Genomic DNA, 18,579 nt, shown 5'->3' with positions numbered 1-18,579 from the left:
ACTGTTGTAGGCCCATCTCCCGTAGCTGGGCTAGCAGCCAAGGGGGGTGTCCAACCATGAAGGAGTGCCCACAAGGGTGGTGAGTGGTCCAGATGCAGCCTGGCCCTCCCTGGGACACCCCACCCCCCACATCTGTGCAGCTCATGGGATTGTCTGCAGGAGTGGATGCTAGTTGTTGCCTGTGGGCATGGCCATGTGCTGGGATCCACACTCCTCAGTGGTGTGTCTGAGGTCAGGCCATTGCCTGTGTGGCTGAGCCGCTTCCAGCCAGAGCAGGGGCTGACAGGCCTCCCCTCCCCTTCCCTGGGGTCTGGGGCTTGTCTGGCCTTCTGTGAGGCTGGAAGCAAGCTGGCACTTATGCCTGAGGGCTGCTTCTTGGGTCTTGGTGTGACATGCTCCCTTGCACAGGGTTCCATGTGCTAGGGCTGCAGCGTGAGGTCATGCCCAAGCGAGCCTGGTGAGCCTTGCAGAATGCCCTGTCTGCACCCATAGGATGCACAGGGCACTTACCAGAAGGACCCTCAAAAAGGTCGAGGGATGCCTTGGATGAGGCCTGGCTCAAGGGGTCCATGTCTAGGGTGATCATAAATGTGCCTCCACTGGTCTCAGACATGTCCACCTCTGGCTCTGGCTGGGTCCTGGGCTGCTCCTCCTCCTTCTTTAGCTCCTGCAGTAGTTGGGGGGGCCTCCTCAGCCATGTCCAGAGTGGTTATGGGAAGGGAGGTAGCTTCACCCTTCAGGAGGTGGTGGCGCTCTTGATATTAGGGGCAGGTTGTGGTTCCTGCTTCTGACCTCCAACCAATGTTCCGGACTCTGGTGTACCGCTGGCACAGCTCCTTCCCCTTTGCCTGCACCTGCTCCATGGTGTGGGTGAGGTGGCCCTGTGCTGCCAGGGCGTTATGCTGGGCTGTTCGCCTCTTGGCTGTGGAGTCCAAGAAGATCTCCTCCTCAGCCCAGAGGCTGAGGAGGTCCTGTATCTTGGGCCTGGTCCAGGGTGGTGTCTGGCATTCTGTGCCCTGGGGGTGCTCCTGGAACCCCTCCAGTGGCTCCCTGGATGGCTCCAGGGAGTTGCAGGGTGGCTGGCTCACAGGCTGGCTCACCATCACACTGGAGTGCAGGAGGGAGTGGCTGGGGGAACACTGAAAGGAGCAGCATGCTGCAGGGCTGCTTTCCAGTTTCTGTCTAGGGCTTCCTGCACCTTTAAGACTGGCCAGAGGCAGGGAGCCCAGAGCATTGGCAGGGAGCATTGCTGTGGACAGGGCATCCCCCTGGGCCAGCTGGCTGGTGCCATGGAGGACTTATCTGTTGACACAAGACCTCCCGCGCCAGAGCGTCCACACTGACTTTCTGTCTACAGATTCTGTCAAGAAAGGCATTCTGCCTCCTGAGGGAAAGGCAGAACGCTGTTGATGGAAGTGTTGCCTATGGTCAATTTACTATCGACAGAACGCATTTGTAGTGTGGACACGGTGTGGGTTTTGTTGACAAAACACTAGTTCTGTCGACAAAGCTCTCTAGTGCAGACACAGCCATATTGTTCTTCTTTATCTGTCAGGTATACTTTAAGGAAACCAAAGTGAAGTACAGTGTTTCTAGAATGTTATCTCCATCCATGAACTTAAAAAGAAGTAAACAAATCCAAAACCTCAGAGATACATTTTTAAATTTAAAGAACATTTTTTTATTCATTTGGGACAAAACTTTGAAAAGCTCCAAGTGATATTCACTGCCGTGCTTGAGATACCCCAAAAGGACTCCAATCCAGCACCCAAAAATTGAGGCATCCAGAATTACTGCCCACTTGTGAAAATGTTGTGTTAATTTTGTTAGGGTCTTGGCTTTGCTATTTAAAGGATTTGCGAAAATGAGATAGGATTGTTTTTATCTTATTTGAATGCCACTTAGGCAAAATCTGGAAAGCATTTTTGCTGTCTCTGCTCTTTCTTTTCTTCTTTAAGAATACAATGACAAAGATTTGGTCTTGAAAATGCTTAATAATGTGACTAGTTCTGATTTATGCAAATAAACCTATTGGTTGTTTCCATAAATAAAGGTTCATAAAGTAAGATCAAAATTTAGTAATGTCTTCAGACTGATTTAAGCCATTTCAATTAATAAAATGTAACTTTCTGACAATATCCCATGTTCATGTGTTAGAACTTTATAGCTCACTGGGGAGAGGTGCTGAGCATTCTCCATTCCCATTGATGTCCGCAAGGTAAAATCATGGCCAAAGGGAACTGATGTTGCAATGCTACTTACAGCATAGAGCTAATTTTATCTAGCAAACATTTTCTACTTTATACGTATATAATGGTTCTGCTATGCTAAGTTTCCAAGAGCATTTTGAAAGCCAGTGCTGAAGGTTACCTTCATTATTTTCTTTCTTACTGGCCGTGACTACTAGCCAGCTACTTTGACGTAGCCGGCACAATGTCGAAATAGCACGTGTTGTGTCTGCACATGCTGTGCGCTACTTCGACATTGAAATCAACGTAAGGCAGTGAGATGTTGAAATCGCCATTCCTATCCAAAGATGGGAATAGTGCCCTACATTGATGTTAAATGTCGAAGTAGGACATGTATAGATGATCCGCATCCTACTACTTCAACATAGTGGGGTCCTCCATGGCAGCAATCAGCTGAGAGTTTGAGACGTGCTGTCCAGCTCCTGCAGGGCTCTATGATCACCATGCACAGCAGCCCTTAAAGCACCACACACCTGGATTTCCTGTGTCAGGAAGCTGAGAGCATGCAGACAGCAGCACACGCACATGCTAGCCCTGCACACTTTCCAGAGGCCCCGAACCACCCATCCTGCACCCATGGCATCCAGCCAACCCCACAAGTGCTCCGAGGGCTCCACCCCTGAGGGGACCCACAGCCCCTCGGCAGCCAAACAGGGGGCCAAAAAGCATCAGGGCCCCTCCTTGCCGCATGCCAAGCTCTGGGACCTGCTGGGACTCTGGGGTGAAGAGGAGGTGCTTCACATGATGGGGAGCAAGCGACGGAATGCAGAAGCATTTGCCTGACTGGCCAAGGGCCTGGCTGCCCGGGGTCACCACCCACACTCTGGATCATGTCCTCAGCAAGGTGAAGGCGTTGCACCAGGCTTACACCCAGGCCCGGGACTTGGCCAGCTGGTCTGGGGCTGCCCCTGCTGCTTGCCCCTATTACAGGGAGCTCAGGGCCATCCTGGGCCCAGGACACTTCCTTCCCTTGGCCACACTGGACACTGCAGCCAAGGAGTCCCAGCAGGCCTCAAAGCTGGAGTCTGGCCCGGAGGCCAGCCCTGCACCCCGGGGCCCACCTGTGGAGCCAGCCCTCGGGATGGCAGAGGCAGAGTCCAGCAGCGAGTGTGGGGGCTCCTCATAGACCTCCCATCCCAGAGCACCAGCCAGGCGTATGCCCACCGGAGTTCCCCCGACCGTGGCAGTGGATGGTCAGGTATGTACCCCAGAAGTCACACACCCCAGGGGCACCAGACATGATCGGGGGCCCCATGCACCCCCAGCAGACCCCGACCCACAACTGCCCAGCCACAGCAAAGGTCCCAGGACGGTGGCATGGCCATCAGCGCCTGTTAGCACCCACACCCATAGACAGCACTGTGCCCTAACCCTGGGGGCAGGGGACCATACAATGGGGCCACTCCACAGGGACATCACACCCACAGCCGGGGGACAGAGACCCAGCACCCTAGGGAGGACAGGGGGCATGGGCCATAGGCCAGGGCACAGTACTAATAGCTTTCCCCTCCCTCTCTCTCCCTTTCTGCAGCTGCACCATCCGAGGCCCCAGGCAGCCAGCCACCCTCCATTGTCCCTGAGAGCCTGCTGGAGGTCAGGCAGTGCCATTGCCTGGGGACACCGCTGAGGCCAGGATGGGCATGCCGCTGCCAGACCCAGGGGATGGCCCCTGTGGACCCCCAGCTCCTGGAGGCTCTCTGACAGCAGGCACAGGTGGCTGAGGAGAGGCTGTGGTTCGACCACAAGGAGTCCACCTGGCACTGGGTGGCATGGCAGGAGTTCATGGGGGTCTGCTGGGATATAGCCAGCTCATTCCAGGAGGCTGTGGCCCGGCTCCCACCTCCTACTGCCCCCCTGCTGCCCTCCTGCTGCTCCACCCCGATGACCCCCTGCCACCCCGCCTGCCCTGCCTGCCAGGCCCCCAAGACTGGAACCCCCTGGGACTGAAGACTGGCTGGTGCAGGCATCCTAGCTGTACCTACTGGTCCTCCCGGCTCCCAGCCTGCCACACCAGGGACCACGGACAAGGGGGGGGCCCGTGACCCGAACCCACTGGGGGTCACGCCCCTCTACCCCCATCCCAGATTGATGGGCTGATGGCCAAGCTGTACACTGGCCCCCCCATTTGTATATAGTTGTGTCCCCATTTGTATATGTTCCAGTTTTTGTTGTGCACACACCACCAGCTAGTTTTATCACTCTTCAATAATCCACAGTTTTATTTTTCAAAGAACCTGAGATGTGTGCTTGTTGAGGGGATAGCTTGTGGGTGGTGGGGGCAGTGTAGGGGAGGCACAAGATGGCCAGGGAGGTGCTCAGGGGTCCTCCTGATCAAAATGGGCCCTCAGGTCCTCACAGATCCGTACTCCCTCGCGGAAGGCCTGGCAGCTGGGTGTGGTGGCCAGCTAGGGGAGGCCTATGCCGGCATCGACTGCCCACCCCTGGACAAAGGCCTCCCACTTGCTATCAACAATGTCATGGAGCATGCAGCATGCACCCACAACGTGGGACATGTTCTGGAGGCCGACGTCCAGGTGGGCGTGGAGGCACCGCCACCGGCCCTTCAGGAGGCCGTGGCTCATCTCCACCACCTGGCAGGCATGGTTCAGGCAACCGTTGAACCACTCCTGGCTGGCAGTGGAGTGGCCGGTGTACGGGCACATAAGCCAGGGCTGGAGGGCATAGTCCGCATCTGCCATGAGGCAGAGGGGCATGGTGGTGTCCCCCAGAGGGATTTTCCTCTGGGGGATGTAGGTCCCCGCCTCCAGCCAGTGGCACAGACCCAAGTTCCGGAAGACACGGGAGTCATGTGTACAGCTAGGCCAGCCCTCATACACATCCTAGAAGCGGCCCCGGCAGTCCACCATGGCCTGAAGGACCATGGAGTGGTAGCCCCTCCGGTTTATGTATCTTCCCCCACTGTGGTCCAGGGTGTGGATGGGGACGTGGGTCCCGTCTAGGGCCCCGAAGCAGTTCAGGAACCCCATCGCAGCAAATCCGGTGACGGCTGCATCCAGGTCCCCAACTTGGATGACCCCCTGGAGCAGCAAGGCATTGAGCGCACAGACCACCTGTGGGGAAGGGACATGAACGCCCATGAGGGTGTGCAGGCTGCCCCAGGCCCTTCCCCCGGGTCCCCCTTCCAGGCACCCTGCTTGGGCACCCCCAGGCCCCACCTCCCAGACCCTCCTTCCCTGGCACTCCTTCCCTCCCCAGCCCCACACCCGGGCCCCCCTCCCTGGCACCCTGCCCTGCAGTGGGTATGTGCCCAGGCCTCCTTACCTCCATGACGATGGCCCCAACTGTGGCCTTTCTCTCTCCAAACTGGTGTCCCACAGAGCGGTAGCTGTCTGGAGTGGCCAGCTTCCAGACAGCTATTGTGACCCTCTTCTCCACAGGGAGGGTGCGCCGCATCCAGGTGTTCTGGAGCCTCAGTGCGGGGGTGAGCCACTGGCAGAGCTCCAGGAAGGTCTGCCGGTGCATGCGGAAGTTCCACAGCCACATGTCGTCATCCCACTCCCCCATTACTAGCTGCTCCCACCACTCAGAGCTGGTCGGGTAGCTCCAGAGGCAGCGGAGCACCTGGCGGGGGAGGAACAGGTTAGCCCGGTGGTCAAGGCGTTCCCATCTGCCCCCGTGGAGGGCTCCCCTGCCGGGAGCTGCTGCACGGCCTGCCGTGCAGCACCTAGCAGGGTGCTTGCTCCCTGGGTGACAACCTGGAAGGCTTCCAGGTGCAGCTGCTGCTGTTGCTGTGGTTCCATGGCTACTGTGCCTCGGTCTACGAGAGTGTAGCTAGTGCTCCGTAGACCTCGTGCTGTGCAGGCCAGGTGTGTCTGGGAGGGGCTCTTTAAAGGAGCAGCTTGCTGTTGCCCGGGAAGGACTAGTCCAGCCTGTGACCCTGTCCACAGGCTTTCCTGGCCCCTTATTTCGAAGGTGAGCACTTATGTGTGTGGACGCTCTGCTTTTCCTTCCAGGGCAGCCCCTTTCAATGTTCCACATCGCTAGTTCAACGTTGAACATCGATGGCACCAGCCACGGAGCATGTGTGGATGGTACACATCGAAGTAGCCTATTTCAATGTTGTTACTTCGACATAGTGTCCTAGTGTAGACATAGCCACTTATGGATTTTATTATTTCTATTTGTGCAGCATAATCAGCAAATACTGTATTTTTAAATAAATACTGCCCAAGAACAAGATTCTACTGCAATATTGTTTGTATTTTCTATGTTCTTTTTATCTCTTAGAATGCTATGTTACATTTTTGAATTAAATAATCATGGTATTTTGTGCACTATTTACTAGTAACTAAACTGTAACAAACAAAACAATTACTGAGCTAATCAAGTCAGTATACATCCCCAGCAATCCAAGAACTAACTCATCATTAACACATGCAAAGACCAGATGTGAAATTAGCAACTGAAACTTTCTGCATTTGCACCTGCCTAAAATGTTAGCAGCAATATTGGTCTACACAGGGAGTCCACTCTCTCTGTGATACACAGTTCCACCATAACCCATCGTCTTACTTTAAATATATATTGGAATGTGAGGTCACGTTTAGCACCTTTCAATAGCTAAGTGTGAAACTATGCCACTGCATAAAGAAAAGTCTCTCCTTAGTTTAGCTATCTGTACCCAGCAAATAAAAATGCAGTCTGCGCTGCATAAATTGTGGTGTTTGTAAATGCTTCCCAGCACAGAAGAGGAGATATTTTTAGCCTGAAGACTGATATGTTGTGATGCCAACATAATAAAAATAATAATTAAAATCTTTCACTTCTTTTTATTCAGAAGGATTGAAGTGTCTTTCAACAGAAGGATCCTGAAGTGATTTGCAGTGTATGTAGAGATCTCTATGCATCATAGAAATGCAGCAACTCCTGGAGTGCAATGTGGTAGCCATTATCAGTAATACTACAAAACAGAACTGTTCTTTTTTAGGAGATGAAGGAAAAATACTTTTTTCAGGTGAAATTTAAGATCACAGAAAATAATTATTCCTCAAATTAGCATTTTTCTAGGTTACACAGAAATCAAATCTCCCCACTTACAAAGCGTGGTCGGAGTTCTTGCTTGCTTGCTTGCTTGCTTTTCTTTCTTGCTTTCTGTCAGCCAAAAGAAGAGACCCAGATTCTGTGCTCAGTTACAGTAGTTAAAATATGGAGGAACTCCAGTGAGTGCACTGACAGTAGAATCTAGCTCAACACCTCCAAGAGCAGGGGTCTGCAACCAAACTAGTGAAAAGAGACAGCTTTTCAAATTAGGTTACAAAGCCAATGCATGTGAATATGAGACAGTCCTTAATAAGTAACAGCAAAGCATACATTTTGTAATCTCTATTTTAAAAACAGTGCACACACAATGATTTGCACCAGTTAGAAGTTTTAAGTTTCTTTCACTCCTAGGTTGGAGAGCAAATGAGAAAAAGGAAAACACTGTGCCTGGAGATAGGCTCTTAAGCAGAAAGGAGTGATGTTTGCATCAACCCTCCACATCAGTGTTTCTCAACCTGTTTTTTTTTTTATAAAGAACCCCCCCCTTTAAATAAAAGTACCAGTGTGCCCAGCCCCCACTTCTGGCTTTAACCCAATCCCCCTCCCCTCTACCAGAGCCAGGCACCCCCAACTGCCCCCCACTTTTAACACAATCCCCCTCCCCTCTACCAGAGCCAGGAACCCCCAACTGCCCCCCACTTTTAACACAATCCCCCTCCCCTCTACCAGAGCCAGGAACCCCAGCCCTCCCCACTTTAACCCAATCCCCCTCCCCTCTACCAGAGCCAGGCACCCCAACACCTTCCCCCACACATTACCAACACTTCTACTGCTTAATGTGCAGTTAGAAGACATTTGGGGTAAATTACAGCTAAACAACAGCACAGAACACAGAGGCAGGACCGGTGGCTGTAATCCCCCACCCCCCCGTAATCCAATGTCAGTGACTCAGCTGAGCCATAGCTGCCATTGCCGCTGCCACGCCCATCTCCTCCAAAGCGCTGGGGAGGGACACGTGCGCAGAGTGGCACACAGCACTTCCACGGCTCAGAGCATGTGATTGTTCAAAGAGCTGCAGGTGGCTCGGGCATGTGTACCCCCAGACTTCTCTCACCTCCTGGGTTCAGCAACCTGCCAGCAAAGAGGGACTCCACCTGAGGCAGCTTGGTGGCTAGGCCTTGCCCAGTGGGGCTCTTGCCAGGAGGGCTCATAGACAGCTGCAGAGGAGTCAGTGACGTCAGCGTCCAGAGCCACAAATGACTCAGTAAAGAGTCGCATGCTGCTCCAGAGCCTCAGATTGCCGACACCTGTCCAAAAGCATATCATTATGCTAGGGTATTGGTTCAGCACTGACTCTGATGAAAGAACAATAAGGCAGAGCTTGAGCCTGCACCTAATAGACTCTTATGCCAATTGGGGTTCCAAATATGCCCCTGTGGAGTAGTCACCATCATCACTTATTGTATAATGACCACTGTAGCTCACTCTAGGATGACTTTCCACCCCTAAATACAGGTGTAACTAAAGCCCTTTATATTTTATTGTGACTAGGTATCAGTATGTTAGAACAGGGAGATGGGTAATCATAGTGTAATCAGTTGAGAATCAGTCCTGTAGTCTATAAACCTGCACCAGACTATGGAAGTTTTTCCTATATTGGAACTGGAGAAATGCACCTTATGTAATTATATTATTAGAGACACTATCAGATTTAAAAACAAACATTGAAAAGCACATTCCTTCACTGTTGTCACTAAAACCTTAAAGATAAAAAAGTTTTGTTTTTCAACTTTTATACTCTATGATTACTTTTCACTCATCATGGTTCCAGATGTTGGACACGAAGAAACAGGACCAGATCTTGAACACAGCATGAATGTTAAGATTGATTATTAGGCTATGTCTACCCTACAACATAAAGTTGATTTTATGGCATTTAGCTTGATTTTACAATGTGACTGTCTTTACTGTAATTACCATTATGTCGATTTTAAGGGGCACTAAGGTCAACTTTCTCATGTTTACCCTCCAAGCTGACATAATGCCAAGTTTGAATTTAAAAGGTCAAATTAATGCTAGTGTAGAAATAGCATTACTTTAAAGCAATCTTATTGCCTCCAGAGGTGTCTGACACATATCCCATGATGCCTGACAGTTGTGCATTCTAGCCACTTTCATCTTCACTTCTCTGCAGGTGCGCAGGAAGTAGGTAATAGGAAACCTGGGAGTTTGAATTAATTTTCTTTCTGACCAGCATGGATAGTGCACCTCAGGAGTCATCCATCGCACCTAGCCATCTAGCCATCATGACTACTGAGGGTTCTTCTGATCTGAACTCTCAAGATTACAAAAGAGCTCAAGCATGGAGCCACAATGAGATCCTAGATTTCATTCAGTGTAGGATGAAGAATCTGTGATGAGTGGACTGTGAGTTAGCAAGTGAAATGTGGACATTTATGAGACGATTTCATGGGACATGATCAAGAAAGGTTACACCTGGGCCACTCAGCATGCTGAACTATCACAAAGTGAGAGCAATGAAGGGTCCTGTGGCACCTTATAGACTAACAGAAAAGTTTTGAGCATGAGCTTTTGTGAGCACAGACTCACTTCATCAGATGCACAGTGAGTCTGTGCTCACGAAAGCTCATGCTCAAAACTTTTCTGTTAGTCTATAAGGTGCCACAGGACCCTTCGTTGCTGTTACAGATCCAGACTAACACAGCTACCTCTCCGATACTTGACACAAAGTGAGGTAGCCAACAGGTAATCTGGGTCATCTCCCAAGACATGTTGCTATTACAAGCAGCTGGACGCCATTCTTAGGAGGGACCCAGCCACACTCCCTGAGGCTAACCACTCCCCAAGGCCATTTAAATTTCCCAGGACTCCCCTACCATGTGGCTAGTGTGCTCTCTTAAGTCGACTGTCCTAAGGATTCCAGTGGGACCTGAGAAAGGGAGCAGGTGACTGATGTAGAGGAGGATGCCGAAGTTCAGCAGACACTCAGTGAAGCTGATCGTGCCAGCCCGGAGCTCTTCATCACTTTCAACTCTAGCCCAGTCCCCTCATCGACACCTGATTCTCCAGGGTCCAGCAATGGTGCAGAGGACACTTCCAGTTAGTATTTTTTCAGAATTCTACAAGCAGGTTGCACCTGGGTTGGGGTATAGGCTTACTTCTGTGGAGCACATTTTTTAAACTGCTACAAGTGGGTTGTGCCTCAGGTGCGGCACGTCTATGCCCCTTAGAACAGCTTGTTAATATTTTTGGGGATGGAGCACTTATCCTTTTTGGAGATCTCTGTAAAGGTCTCAGGCAGGTTTTTCACACAAGGTTTTTGGGGAGGCCTGACTTATTGCAGCTTCCATGATAGCACACCTTGCCACACAAGCAACCAGTAAGAAACTGACATCATGACATCACACAGCATTCTGGCATTACACAGTGTCAGCATATTTTCTTTTTCATTCTCTATTATTCTTAGGAGGCTGATGTCTCTTCTGGCAACCTAGAAGAAGCATGGGAAGTTTCATTAGAGTTTTTCACACAGCTCTCTGGCCATTTAAATTTGCCAGGACTCCCCTGCTGAACTATGTGGCTAGCGTGTTCCCCATCCACCCCCGCCATGTGGCTGGCAGGATTTCCTGGCCTTGTCCCCTCCCACCATGCTGCTGGCTTTTCCTCTGCATAGAATTTATGAGCACCTGCTGAGAAAGTTTTTTCCCATGCTTTAGAGTTTACAGGGAAGACCACCCCCAAGCCTGCCATGCATCTAGGAGGCTCAAACCCTCCCCCTTAGAGTTGCAAGGCTGGAGCAGGTTCAGAACATACTTGCAGAAAGCTGAAGGGACCTGGCTTAAGTGGTCTGGGTATGTGAAAAGACAATCAGAAGGCTATAAAGGGAACAGGGTGCTAAACTTAAAAGGACCGGAAGATCCAAAACCACATGGATGAGCATCCTACAGAAGGACTGCTTCAAGACAGCCTGGAATGGAGAAGGATTTGAAGAGCCACCACCCTATAGATGGGCATAAGACTAAAAGAAAACTCATTGGCTGTGTCTACACGTGCCCCAAACTTCGAAATGGCCATGCAAATGGCCATTTCGAAGTTTACTAATTAAGCGCTGAAATGCATATTCAGTGCTTCATTAGCATGCGGGCGGCAGCGGCGCTTCGAAATTAACGAGTCTTGCCGCCGCGTGGCGCGTCCAGACGGGGCTCCTTTTCGAAAGGGCCCCGCCTACTTCGAAGTCCCCTTATTCCCATGAGCTCATGGGAATAAGGGGACTTCGAAGAAGGTGGCGTCCTTTCGAAAAGGAGCCCCGTCTGGACGCGCCGCGCGGCGGCAAGGCTCGTCAATTTCGAAGCGCCGCTGCCGCCTGCATGCTAATGAAGCGCTGAATATGCATTTCAGCACTTCATTAGTAAACTTCGAAATGGCCATTTGCATGGCCATTTCGAAGTTTGCGGCACGTGTAGACACAGCCATTGTGAGCAACGAAACAAGAATATGTGTTTCACTTTTCCTTCTACAGGTTGGACCTCCCTAGTTCAGAACTCATCGGACAAATTCCGTAATCAGGCATGATTTTAATTAGATGCATGCACGCTTATCATGGATGTGACCAAGTTTCCTGTGGTCCCATGAAGTTTGTTTACAGCAACCAGTCCTGGGTCTCAGTGTTCTGTGATGTTGTTTAGCTGTAATTTACCCCTAAATCTCTTCTAAGAACCCAGTAAGAAGTGGAAGTGTTGGAAATGTGCTAGAAAATATTGACCTCCTGTCATCTGGCAAATGCTCTGGTCTGGCACCAGTCAGGTCCCAGATGCTGGACAAGAGAGATTCAACCTGTAGTTTGCAGTCATTTTCACTTTCTGATTCTAATGTACTAGCACAAATGCTGAACTGTTAACTGTTGAAAAATCCTCCTCTGAGGTGACTGATGTGTCCCTGGCCATGGGCTGTGGTGTTTGTGTGACTACCCTGCATCCTTTCCAAATAGCCTTAAAAACCAAGCATCTAAAATAAAAATTCTGCTTTCCTAGCAGTGATGACATTCTTCCCCATCAAAGCGCAATAAAACTAAATAAAAATCAAAAAGAATTTACTTCAAAAAATGTGTTTAATCTGATGTATGGAAATGGTCCATATAAGTGTATAGGAATGACCGTTGGTTAGGGTCAGTTATTATGAATATTTATTAGGTTCATTAATATTAATAAGCTAGGATTTGAAATACTGTACTATGATAGGTTAGCTTTGGATACCTTATGAATAAACATTAGAGAGTGTTTACCTGGTTGCCGGGGCAACGGGGACACAGACCTGAACTGACAGGTGCTCAACCAGGTCCGCCCTTGCGGCATAAATTTGTGAGCGCACCCCGCAGCCAGGCAGTCGGCCAGAGATCGTCGACGGCATGGGACCAAAAGAAGAAGAGCTTGGACTGTGTTAAGAGCTGGTCATTGACTAGAGCTGAAATCACTGAAGAGGCGGAAGAGTCCGAAGAAGACCTGCGTGTCAGTCGATGCACGCTAGCCACCGTGGGCCGCCGAAGACTCAAAGAGGACCAGCGTGAAGAGCTCCAGTCCACCATTTACCAACAAAAGGCTCTGGCGTTTAATCCGGAGGGTTTACCTGGCAGGAGCTAACGCCTTACGGCAGGGGCCCTGCACGGGGAAACCGCAGCAGCGGCCCTGCCCTTTCTGCCACTGACCACCGCCTTGAGCCGGTGGCGGAAATAAAGGCCGTAGCTCTCAGGAGGGTTTTTTGTGTCACCAAGTCAGCTTTTTCCCTCCTGCTCTTTTTTCCTTCTCTTTCTGTCTGGCCTGCCGCGGCTGCCGTAAAAGTGCGCCTGTGAGGGCCATCTTTTCTTAGCGTAAGCTGAGACTTGCGGCCCCGGCGGCCGGATACAGAACAGGAGAGAAAGGTACCCAAACTTGTTAGGTTTAGTACTAGTTATGTCTAATTGGATGTGTGTATTTTATTGTTTATGTTGTCTGTTTGCATCTTGTTGGATGTGTTAGAATGGATATAGGTTTTGTATTCTTCTTACTGTGTTTGTTATTTCTGTTAGCTGTATTGAAGTTTATAGTGCTCTATTGTTACTTGGTACATAGAGAATCTAAAGGTTTAACAGATGTTTAGAATTAGGACTGGGACTGCCCCAGTTATTATGTCTGGCGCCTTAGATTTTGTACCCCAAGTCTACTAGATTCATACTGTAAAGCACAGGAGGCTAGTCTTTATAGCCTAGCCTAAGAATTTGACACACAAACAGAAGAATAGCCTAGGATTTTAATGTTAATTTATTGTATTCGGTAAACAGAGCTGTTAGCTCCCTCCTGTAATCAGGAAGGTAGAGCAACTAGGGATAACCCGTAAAGTGGGACAACCCTGGTAAGATTTGTAAAACCCTTTTAGGGTAATTCTGGTGCCGCAGTAAAGGGCTGGCCTCTGAGAAGGGCAGTCGGCATAAACGGTACTGTACATAGGGCTTTGCCTTTAATTAGGCAATCCCGGGGCTCTCCCCTGTTTGGCCAGCAGGGCAACCCAATAATAAATAATTAAATAAATAAAGTAAGCCTAAGAATAGGTAAATTTAAAATAAGTACAATCTGCTCCCCTTTGTAACCTGGCTCAGGGTAGAGCGACTGGTGAAACCCATAGTGGGAAGGATCCAGAACTATATCTAAGTATATAGTAGCTCTGTATTTAATTATGTTCCCTTTTTCAGCACACTCCGAAGAGAGTAATATGTCGGCTCCACGGATCACAGTAAGTAGATAGTTGGGGTTAGACAGTATTGCTGCTCATTGCAGTGGTTAAACAATTCCGAGGCTGTGTGTCTTATAAAACTAAAAATCCTGTGCTAAATCTAGTAAGATAAGGGATTTTAGGTTAGTCTGTTAGTGTTAGGTTACTTAGGTATTAATCCTTTAATAGAAATCCATTCCTCTTTAATAAATTCCCTGTTCTGTTTTAAACCTTACTCATTTTGTCTGTCGTTCTTCTGGGGCAAAGACGTTATTTGCAGCACCGTTCACACACCGTGAAAACCCCGTTGTGATCAGGTCACCGTGTACATCCGACCAGGGTCGCGGGGTAAAACCCTGAGGGCAGTTGCCCTGTGGACGTGAGTTATCTTTGGTTGTCTTATTCTATCTACGTCACCTCCATGTGTCGATATTAACTATTGAGGTGTAACTATTTTCATTTAAATTTTAAAACAAATTCTATTTAACATTAGGTTTTGGAAGATTTTACACAAACAATTATAAAACCTACATGTGGTGGCTAAATTCTCAGATAGTGCCCCTTTGAAAAAAAATACCTTCTAGTCTTATAAGGCAAGACCTGTGGTAGTTTCATCATCAGGAAAAAGTGTGCTTATAAAGAGGGAAATTGTGATGTAGATGAATACATAGCATCTTTAACACAGTAGGTCTCCTGTAACACTTTTGTCTTCCTTTTGTTAAATTAGTTTATTGTGCGCTTGCTCCTAATTATAGTAAATCCTGTTACATTAATTTTCATTGTGACATTAATCTGATTAAAAAGATACAGTGTTACAGTCACACACATTGTAATGAGAGCTACTTCCTTTTTTGACCACCCTCCTTCTTAAAATTAAAAAGATTTTTTATGTTTGTAATGAATGTGCAAACACAAAATTAGGCATATCAAACTGCCTACAATGAAAATTCTGAAGCATTTAAATACATTAGTGTAACATCCAGCTGGCCTGCAGGGTCTGCAGGATCATGGATATGGAAACACTTCCATTAGGAGTCAATCAAAGACAGTGATGGAGCTAAATAAGGCCTTGAATCTGCCAAGAGTTGAGCACATGTGTAATGTTACTAGTGTGAGTGTTCTAAATGACTCTAATAGAAATCATCACAGGAGTAATATTACACATGTGCTTAAGTGTTGGTAGGATCAGAGCCTTAAGCACTAATATGGTACCTTCTGATTTTCACCTAATTATTTTCGTATGTGCCATGAATAGGCACAGATTACACCAACATACACAGCTGCCTCATCAATTGCTTCTCATTTCCAAACAGTCTACAATGCCATCTGCTGTATATTTTGCTAGCTAACAGGCCATTCAATGAACTTCATAACTAAGATTCAACTGATATAATCAGTATATATTATTTATCACTGAACATCATCTGGAATAATTGTCTCAGTTATTGATGAGCAAACTTCAAGAGTCTTCTTTCCTTAGAGTCCTTTTTCTGTTCACAGGTTTTCTCCTGGTGTTGGCCCATAATATTCTATATTCTCTCCTCACAATTTTCATCTCTTTCTCTTCAGAGGCCTCTTACAATCCCCTGTGCTCATGATCCTGCTTTCTAGCTCTAAGTATTATGAGCTCAGAGGCTTCCTCCTCGGGTATGTCACTTGCATCAAAGCAAGGTTGTAAGGTCTAATCAAATTTTACCTCAGAATCATGTATTATATGCAGCTAAGAATTTAATTTAATTGGATCTTTGTGTACGGCAGTTGTGACGAGTTCCAGATGATAGTGTATTTCTTAATTTCTTGTAAGCAAAGTTATATTACTTTCAGGTTTTGGGTTTTTCGTTTTTTTTTGAAGATTCTCACATTGAAATTGTATCTTGGTGATTTCTTCCCTCCAGTACTTTTCTACATGATTAAGCCATATCAGAGAGAATTAATAGAAATCATACATATGCTTATTTTTTTTCTGCATCAAACTTATTTAATCCTACAACAGGGTCATGTTTTTCTGACTTAATATAATATGTGGATAATTTTGACTTAAGGTGCTTTTTCTTTTTTAAATGTAATATCCCTCCTCCCCACTCACCCTGCATAAGGAAGTCTGGAAGCATAGGAGCAGCTGTAGGGTATGTCCATCTCATTACACATTTTAGCTTCAGCAACAGCCTATATTTTATTGTAGTAGCATGAACGGACTCCACTTAGGATGTGGCAGGGATAGTGTGATGATTTACGCCCATGAGGAGTGCTGCCTAGTGATGAGGACTTAAGCCTTTAAAACTGCAGGGCAGGGGATTGCTAAGGGAGTCTGAGCCCTCTCACTCCACTGGCTTCAGCCCAGGACCCTAAATGTCAGACCAAATGTCTGGTAGGGGTGCATTAGGCTCTCTTTCCTGAGACACCTCCTACCATCCCAACCTGTGATGAGATGTGCTGGGGGATCATCTTGCCATTTGGCACCTTGTGGCTGTGCATAGTGTGGTAGCTTCCTTTTTCTCAGGACAACAGCTGCCTCCTCCTGTGGTTTGTCCCTCAGTCATGTCAGTTCCAACTGTCTCCCTTGCTGAATTAGTTCATAAGCAAAACAAGGGGAATTTGTCCATGAGTCTGAGTCCATGAGCCATAGCTGAGAATGCCTTCCCCTCATAATATATCTGAAGCAGGTCCTCCCTTCCTTCAGGGAGGGATCTCTGAGCAGTTGTAAGGAGAGATTCTGCCTTCCTTCTGCTCTTCCCTGAGATGCTTCAAGTTATAGCACTGCTGTCTTCCCTGATCTGTCCCCACATGAGCTGTTCTGATTCCTTTTATCTCTCCTTCTCTCCATGCATCTCTAGTAGGTGTGGAAGAGCTGAGCTGGCTACTACATAAGGTAAATTCTAGCAAGCCCTTTTTGACAGCCCAAACTTGGAAACATGCCATGAACTTCCATAAAGAGCAAGTCTGGAAACGGACAGATACATGGTTCTGCTTCTTCAGAAGTAACACAGAGAAAACTTATATCCTTTATGTAACCTATAACTGAGTGACATCTCATTTTACTTTAGGAATTTAAACTAAAGGATTGAGTTATTTTAGAAAACTATATATTGTTTCTATATAGCGTACAACAAGTAGAGCTTTTACTTCACCATAACCCTCTAGAATCTGCCACAATAATATGTCAGAGGTAAAAACCTACCCTAAGGTAAGTGGCCAGTTCTGCAATAATATGGGAGTAGGAAATTCTCTCCTGACACTTGTTAGTCTTTAAGGTGCTACAGGAGTGGTTGTTTTTCCTCACACTACTAAATAACCAGGTCATGCCTTGAAGAATCAGGATTTTGAGCATATGCAAATTTTGTCTTAGCTACATGCTATTTTACTACTAAGCATCCAATCTTTTACTATTATTGAAAGCACAAGAAGCCTTTTTATCCCATCGCCATTCCTCCTAACAGTCCATGTAAGGACCTGGAACAATTTCAATACATGGCTGCTCCCTTCATGTTCTTCCAGGGTCACCCTACGGCCCTAAGCATGTATGTCTACTGTGATGTACTAGCCGCTTTATGTACCAGAGAACATTTGGAGGTATTTTTGCTTTTCAAAACATCCCCTTAGGGCAGGGGGCTGACAGCAACTGTAGGTCTTGGGGCAAAGTGGGAATGGGGCTCAACTCTGTGGTCCCAGAAGAGGTGGTGCCTAGGGCAGTCAGCCCTTACTGCCACTCTAACCACAGTACTGGCACCTCCTCACCCCCTTTTTCAGAGCTGCAATGTAGCAAAATTGCTGTGGCATTTCAAAGGGAGCCAGACCTGTGGCTGCTGCTGCTAATACTACAATTCATCTGCAAATTCAATACCCTCAGCTCAGGATTAAACAAAGACTGTGAATGGCTGTCTAAATACAAAAGCAGCTTCCCCTCTCTTGGAGTTCACACCTCCAGATCTACTGATGACAATACAACTCAGCCTGCCTGACTGAGCTAACCTTGTTATCCCCTGCCTTGCTCTGGCCTATTTATACCTGGCCTTGCAGATTTCAAGGACCAGCATCTGAAGAAGTGAGTTAACTCATGAAAGCTCATGCTCTAAACTTTTCTGTTAGTCTATCAGGTGCCACAGGACCCTTCGTTGCTGCTATAGGAAAACAGAGTACCTGTTTCAAATTATTATCTTGTGACTATGTTGATCTTTCTATTCAATCTCTATGTGTAAAAATAAAGCTGAAGACATAATTGAAGAGGATATTATAATATATATAAACACAAACTCTAGAAATAAAACCATGTCTAACTTCCTGCACAGGTTTATAAAGTGAATATATGGTCTCTAAAGTGACTCTATAAAAATGACATCGCAGAGCTCCATGTTTAGTCTGGCAACAACTTCATATCAAGATATGACTAATATATATATTTCTAGCTGACAGAGCTGTATATTCAACCTGGAATTTGAAAATGAAGCCAAAATACTTTATGTGGCTACATCTGTGATAAGGACTGGCTTAACTAGCATTGGACAAGTGTAAATGATTCTTAATGGAGTTGCACAACTATAAGTAAGGGCAAAACAGAGTATGATAAGTA

This window comes from Carettochelys insculpta, chromosome 12 (assembly GCF_033958435.1).
Source record: "Carettochelys insculpta isolate YL-2023 chromosome 12, ASM3395843v1, whole genome shotgun sequence".
NCBI classification, from domain to species: Eukaryota; Metazoa; Chordata; order Testudines; family Carettochelyidae; genus Carettochelys; species Carettochelys insculpta.
This window is presented reverse-complemented; position numbering follows the sequence as displayed.